This window comes from Tachysurus vachellii, chromosome 1 (genome assembly GCF_030014155.1).
Source record: "Tachysurus vachellii isolate PV-2020 chromosome 1, HZAU_Pvac_v1, whole genome shotgun sequence".
Lineage (NCBI taxonomy): Eukaryota > Metazoa > Chordata > Actinopteri > Siluriformes > Bagridae > Tachysurus > Tachysurus vachellii.
Window position 1 is genome coordinate 28959451 of NC_083460.1, and position 8266 is coordinate 28967716.

Here is an 8266-nt window from a genome sequence, read left to right on the forward strand (position 1 = left end):
TAAACGAGATTTTTCCTTTGGATTATACTGTGAAATTTCAGCGTTTTCATCATATCAAAGCTTTGAATGAGCACAGAAGGAAAAAACAATATTCTGGGGAATCTCCCATATAACTACTCATGCAGTAAAATATCTGTGAATAACACAGGATGAATGTCAAGGACAAATCAAGCGTTGCTCAAACTGTCCAAAAAATTCTGACCGGCTTTGAAGAGTCACAGACATGGACACTAATCGGCATACTGGCTCCTCAATTTGATCATTGCATCCCTGCCTCTTTCTGCCTAACACAGAGCCTTCTGTCAGTTTTATTTTTCCATAGAAAACATTTTAGTAGATATTGTTATTTAATAAAGAGCAAGAGAGCCACAGCTGGATGCCTTAATTAGAACTTGATGTGGCAATTTCCTAAGAAACTGTTATTGACAGAAGATAACTACTACTCGTTGAGATGGGAACACTTGACTAGGGAAGTGTAAGAGTGAATCATATGATAATTTTTGTATTTCTCTCTCTGACTTATTTTTGAGTCCATTTTCAGTGACATTCTCTCAGTCCTCAGATCCAAATGATCTGCAAAGTGATGGATCTTAACGTAACCTAGGATAATTACCTAGCTTAGATTATGACAAATTAATTATGGCAAATAAAATCAAATTCTAAAATGATTCCAAATGGAGCAACAAAGCTTCAATCAGGAAGCATAGAAATCTTAAATCAGTTTCATAGAAACCTACAGCAAATTCAGGACAAATATACAGTAAGCAGTCACGTGACTTCCATTGCTGAAGTATTCATATTACTCAAATGTACTTTCGCATATTCTCTTAATAGATACACGGGTTACTAGGTTCTAAAACTTTGTGTCAGCCGTGTCCCACCGTGTTGATTATTTCTCTATAACAGAACAGCCAGTTATATTATTCCTTACATATAAGTGACCTGCCATTTTAACTACTACCCAACTTATTGAGCCAAATTATTGAGTATTCCTAAAAAGGTAATTCAAACCGTTTAGGTATTATTTATTTACACAATTTAGACTGGCTTATATTTTAGTGTTTGCTCAGACAATGATGTATCACTGTGATTTAGTGAGTTAAAACTTGCTAAAAAACATATATTACAACTGAAACAAGGATTCAAAAAATGTATCAACATCAGCAACAATGAGGCGCCTTCAATAGTTTGATTAAAAGTACTTAAGGATACTGAACGGTAAGCTAAAACAGGGCATTTATATGCACTAGCTTCAGGAGACAGCAGACAGTACACATTGCCAGTGAATAGGAAGCCCTCACTTCCTCCCGTTCCCTTGGTAACAGAATGTAGCCTGGGCCTGACACACACTTCCTCACACTCATTGCCTTTCTTTGCAGCTGCAGCAGTTCTTACACAGGGACATCTGCATGGAAAGGAAGAATAGAGCAGGAAGAAGCATCTTACCCATTTATCCATCTATTCACTTCATAGCAGTCTAGAGCAGCTCATAGCAGTTCATTCACAAAATGCTAGGTATTCGGCATAGCAATACAATTTATAAAATTGATATCATAAAGAAATTATCTTTAATTTCCCAATATACCCTCTCGATGTGTTAATTAAGAAACATTACAAAAAACAGACACACAAATGTTGTGTCTAATGTCATGCTGATGTTATGGAGACTTAAAACACTTTCATCTTTTGGTGAGTGAGCGCATGCTGTGTGTACTTGCATCCTTCAACAAATGCTCCACTTTGTATATAGTAAACTTTGTAAATAAGGTTTATTGTTGTAATTGAATGCAATTTAATGAATTATTTTAATAGGGAAAAAAACTGACCACAAAGGCATAAAATTATCTATATTATCTATAATTATATATAGTGTTCTATAGCTGTACAGTGCCATTTTTGTAATTCTTTGCAGCTTCAGAAAACGCTTCAGATGTCGACATTTTGACTTTGATGCTACATACGTGTGTATATATATACTGTAATGAGTCTGTCTGTGTTTCTGCCCTCTTTCTGTCTGCTGTCTTTCCCTGTTGTTAATTGTTTGCTCCGCCCACTCATTGGTTACCACGGACATTAACTGAACTCCATCTCTCCTTCAGGTGTGTTGTCTTTGTCTCTGATTGTCTCTGCTTTGTCATTGGTTCCTGTCAGTTATATATACTCTGTTTGCTCACTTCCCTGTTGCTAGTTGTTGTCTATATGTTTGTGTTCCTGTTTCCCGTTGCTCTGTGTGTTGCCTAGTTTTTCCTGTCTGTTATCTGTTTCTTGACTTGGTTTATTAAAACGTTTAAAACTGCACTTGGATCCTCACTCGCCTTTGTCCTGCACCGTGACATATACAGTAATATAGTTTATAATTCTGAAAAGAACCGCTCTTGTTAAACTTGCCTAGTCGATATTTAGGTAAAGACTAAGTTTATAAACTAGTACACATAAAGAAATACATTAAACAAGCAAACTAATTTGGATTTAATTACTTGTATCAAATAAATCAAATAAAATCGTTGTGTATTTTGTTGTCTGTTTGCTAGAACTGACAAAGAGCAAAATCTGTTTTTTTCCAGACCTCCACACAAAAGTCTCTTTTTCCAAATAAATCACCAGCACTCACCCCAATTCCAATAATTCAAGCAAAAGAACTAAGTTATTAATAAGTTATGATTCTTATAACTTGATAACTATGTTACTACAGTTATTTTACACTGCAAAATATTAGTCATATAAAAGGTTAAATAAGTTTTCACCAGACAGAGTTTTATGGTTTTTAGTCAACTGAAGCATGACAAATATTGCTGTAGATCATTACACTGTTGTATAGCAACACTAAAAGATCCCTGCCAGCAGGTGATATATAATGCTTAGTAGCACAAATAAACCAGTATCAACTTGCCAGGATACCAGAGAGTATCCTGGTGTACAGGTCGTGTTCTAGGGTTTAATGGGTTTGTTTCTTGGCGCTAGCAATAGTCTATCCTTTCATCAGTGACCTGGTTAAGGGAGCCTAGAGGTCAGGGAGAATGACATCAGCTGTTGGTATGGAAATTGTCCATATATTCACCCCCAAACATAAGAGCCCTATGGCGTCAGTGCCCGGTGAAGTGAGCAGAGCATTCGAGCATTCCACAAACAGTGGAGATGACTCAGTGTTGTAAATCATGTATTCTGCTCTAACACACACACACACACACACACACACACACACACACAGCTAACAATAAACATTTGTACTACTAGCTCAAGGGAAATAATGGGATCCAATGAAATGCAAATTAAGCTTTTAACTTTGATTCATGTAGAATCTGTAGAAAATGTCCTCACTTGGAACTTAACCAATTTTGCCTAATTCTTCTACGATTCTTCACTGGTTCTTATATTGAACAGGATAGGTTGATAACTAATCAGTGCAAACACTCCCATATGACATACAAGAGCGTTTAATTTCACAGAACAAGGTTGGACAAGAGTGTTGTGTTGCAGTAGTATTTCTCATTTCTCTATTGGCAGTGGTATACTCACAGTTGGTGGTGTAATGGTCTAGCTCCCTCTGCTGTTAGCATTGGATCTGTGCCCTTTTGGTTGCATTTCCTAAGGATTTCACTGAACTATGTGTCATACATTTATTGTTTGGTACATTAAAAAAATCTTTCTGAAATTACTATATGGTACAAATGACCTGAAATGCAACATTGGTTAAAGGCTTTTCATTCCCTGTTAATTATCATAACCTGGATTTAAAAAAATAGTGACAATGGTGTACTACACTAATGCTAATTTCTAATCTTAGTTCTAATCTCCATAAACTGCTCCATATATCACTTTTTCTTTTGCATGTTTTTTTGTGCTTAAATCCCCATGGCTACATTCTAAAATATAGCATAAAGCCTTCCCAGAAGAGTTTTCTCTTAACAGGAAAAACTACTAAAGTAGCATGACCAAGTGTATAGCAAAACTCCTCATCTGCTCTGACATCCAATTTGGTAATTAAGGTAATATAGTCTATTATGTTATATTCCACCACTCCATAAATAATCAAGGTATCACTGTTTCCATGGCAGCCTACAATAAAATTACACATAAAGCATTGTTTTTCTAAAATATGATGAATGATAGGTAGACAAGATATATATGTATATTATTTGATAAGATTTCATATACAAATAGATTGAGCTGTCAGCTCAATTAGGAACAACTACACTGTAAAACTTACTTTAGACTTTAAAACTCAAGACTTCAGCCACTCTTGGATTCTAAAATATGCAATGACTCATTATCAGATTAAAATGTCTATCTAAGTGTGGGATCACATCATGAGGATCACATCATGCTGTTCAGATATTCTGCAGTAGGTATCAGTGCCCTTATTACATACTAGGAAAGCATTCTTTCCATCACCATAATGAAAAAAGAGCCTGTATTTGTCCATCCAGACATTTTTCATCACTTTTCAACATTCCAGTGCCTATTGGAAAAAGTCTTTGTTGTTATTCACTGACAGTACTGGCACTCGACATGATCTTTGTATTTAAATTGCTTGCTTGTGTCTGTTTGCAATTCTTTCCATTTTCTTTTGACATGTCTAATCCACAAGCTGTATTTATACATGCTTAGCGATCACTAAGAGTTATTTGGCTGAGTGAGAATAGTTTTACATCATGAACAACCAGGATGGCTATTATGCTATGTTTAAAATCAGTCTCAAAGCTCACTAATTTTGCTCATTCCAACAAACAGAGAAATTTTAGTCAGCCTGCTCTGTACCCCACTCTGGAGGACATAAGACTTCTTCGTTGTATGATTTGTGTGACTGTATCAATTTTACTAGCAGTTGGAGTGAGAGAAAAACATATAAATAATAAAGATGGGGGAAAAAGTTTTGTAGTTTGGTAGTTTCAGTAGTTTCCAATCCTAAATAGTTGAGCTATTACTAAATTTAGAAGCCAGAGAGAAAGAGGTCAATTTTGGCAATGCCAATGTTTTTGTGTGTGTGAGAATGTGGCCCCAACAGATAGAGTTGTATATTGTTTATTCAAAATTCATTATCTTGCTACCGGTCCAGAAACATTATGTTGGACCACAGTGAATTATTCATGTGGATCGCTCCACCAATAGACAAAAAAAAAAATATATATTTTTGTTAATGCTGAACTAAAGGAACCAAACTAGGCACAGATTTAAAAAAAAAAATATCTCACACACACACAAATAATATGAATAAACAAACTTTCACAACATATGCAATTGAAAGCATTTGAGAAATATGCCTCAAACACACAGACAAAGCTTGTGCATCGTGTTGGGCTGAAGACAACCCTGTTGTTAGCTGTGTGTGTGGCAGCATTTTATGCGTTTTCTTTTTCTGCCTATAACATATTTTAACAAAAAATAAATAAAAATAAACAAACAAAACATCATTACATTTAACCAAAACTGCTAAATGTTTTTTTATGTCATATATAATATCTACATCATATATCATACATTATAAATAACTATTTGGTAAAGGAAGCTAATTAAATCAAATCTAAAATATGGCAAATTGCAATAAAGATTCTGAATAATGTGCTGTGCAAGAAGATCAGATTAGACTTTAGATTAGCACATTAGCTTTACTTCCTCTGCTGCAGAATTCAGAATTCAGTAGGTTCAAATGTTCATAAACAGACAGATGCACAGTTCAGTCAGCGGACTTCCTCTTGTACAGTGCAGCTCAAAATGGCCTGTGTGGAATCTCTTGGGTGGTTCCTTTAAAGCAACATCATAATGACATTATTACACCGTAGACACAGGTTTAACTACGGAAATGCCTTTTAATACTTGGATGAAAACAAGTGGGTTAACATTATGACATATTTCATATTCACATATTCATAAAAATGAGTGCAAAGTGCTAAAGTAAATCTTATTTAATGAAACAATTTGTATATACATATGCATTTTAATGCAGTGAAAATAATCGGTCCTGGCAGTCTCTTCAGTGAGTATATTCTTTTTCTTGTCCAAACATATGTGATCCTTCAGTACTTTATATAATTAATAATTATTCGAATTTTATGAAGAAAAAAAGGAATCAAATATTGCCACATATTGCACCATGAATGGATAAGACCTAAAACATCTTTCTGAAAAATTCCCAGACGCAGCCATGACATGAAAGTGTGGTTTTAGAAGGCACTATCTTATTTCAATTCATCATTATCATCTTCACAAAATAAAGAGGGAAAAACCTCACAGTTTCAGAGAAAAATGACTGGTGAGGGCATTCTGGAAGTCAGTGTTGGTTTTGGCTGGGAGAAGCATGATGAGTCTGTGTGTTGACCATGTCTATGGGGAGGGACATGTTTGTATGTGGGGTCACTGCTTCCTGCTTTCCTGCTCCACACAGGAAACGCCTGGTCTTTCCAGCAACTCTAACAAACAACAAAAGTACTTGCTTAAAATCTCTTAGATCTGAGGCCCTACATGCCTAACAGCAGTTCTGACTCATTTAGCATACATGTTTAAACCAACAGAGTAAAATGAACACCTACTGTGTTGAATTCACTTCTATGGGTTTTGTTTGTTCAATCAAGGCATTCATTCAACACCAAAGATTATTGCTGTGAATAGCTTGTGGAAAAATATAAAACAGCCTCTCTGGGTTGATCATAAGGGGTTTGTATGATATTAGTGCAGCAAGCAGAAATAAGTTTATGGCTTTAAGCCAGCAAAGCCTGGGGCCCAAGCAACACCTTTATGCATATGAGAAACGTGTTCTTAAAGTCACCCAGCTTTTCCTGGTTGCAGTGTATTCTTTCTCTTTTCCTATCCATATGTAAAGTCATGCTCATATAATTGAAAAATATTATGCATATTTACTACTAATCGAAACCAAACAGTTTCTACAGTAATTATACAGATTATTTGTATTTTAAACATGGCTGAATTCAGGATGGACAAAAACAGGAATGGAATGGTGGAGTGGTAAAAAGAAGAGCCTTCTTATAGCCTGTAATATTGCAATGCCCTTAATTAAAATGCCTGAAATCCTCTGTAAATGTAAACAAGTATCTGTGTGCTTGGTTCACCGAAGAATTCAATGACAGTGAAGTACAAGCCTTTAAAAGAAAGATCCACCCTGAAAAACTTGCATATTAATATTATTATAATTAACATTGCTTTTATCTTCAGTGGCAAAAAAACAAACAAACTACTTTGTTAATATATTGGATTAATATCCAACTTTTTTTTTGGGTTAACTATTTTCTACATTACCCACCTTACTGTTTACCTATCTGCTGATAGAGATGCCAAGTGGGATTGTCAACAGAGACTGATGCAGCAGTGCTTAAATCCTCTACTCTTTCCAGCTCCCTCACCTCCTCATCTAATGATGACATTAGTGGCATCATATATCAGTATGCCATCTGTACTGCATTCATATTTTTTGCTGTCTCTAGTACTTCTGTGTTGAATTTCTCATTAGTACGCTATTGACCATTTCTGGAAAATTGAAGAAAGCAACTTCTGCTTTTTGGTTTTTAGGAGCTAACAGATAACCTGGGCATTATTTATTGAGTTTAATATCACCGAATATTCTCTTACTAACTGGACTAGTAATGCTGCCCTTTGACATCAGTGTGGGCAAAACCACCTCTTACTTCTCACAGAATCAAAGAAAATACATGCAACAAATTGTTTAAAAAAAAATCATCACAAATATTTCAATTGAATTGTTAATGTTTCAGGGTGAAATTTTCCCTTTACTTTTCCTACCATTGACCTTCTTCCTGTAGAAATGATTATTTGCCAGTTTACCTGCATTGTACACAGTGTTGGTTTTTTATATCATAAAATGAGAAATGAGTAAATATGGTAGGTTCCCAATAAACTGCCAGCATATTGTACTTGTGGAATAAATGCACCAGGCTTAAACATGTGCATGGCCTTAAAAATGACTGACTCTCATAAAACTTTCCACAAAAAAAAAAATCCTTGTTTTCAAATACCTTAAATATATTTAGGATTTATTAGCATATAATGTCTTGGCGGGTGGCTGATCTTTCCACTCTGTTTAAGAAGAGTGAGGTAGGGGTGCACATAGGGACTGACCCAAAGGCACATTTTTAAAAATAGCTATGCTTTGGGTTTGATTTAGTATGAGAAGGGAAAACTTGTCATGGAAAGAGCTAAGGTGGACCAGGATATGCATGATTGCTAAACTGTGTTTTTACTACAACATTTGTACTAGTTTTGCCACAAGATAAACCAAACACAATAATATGCTCTC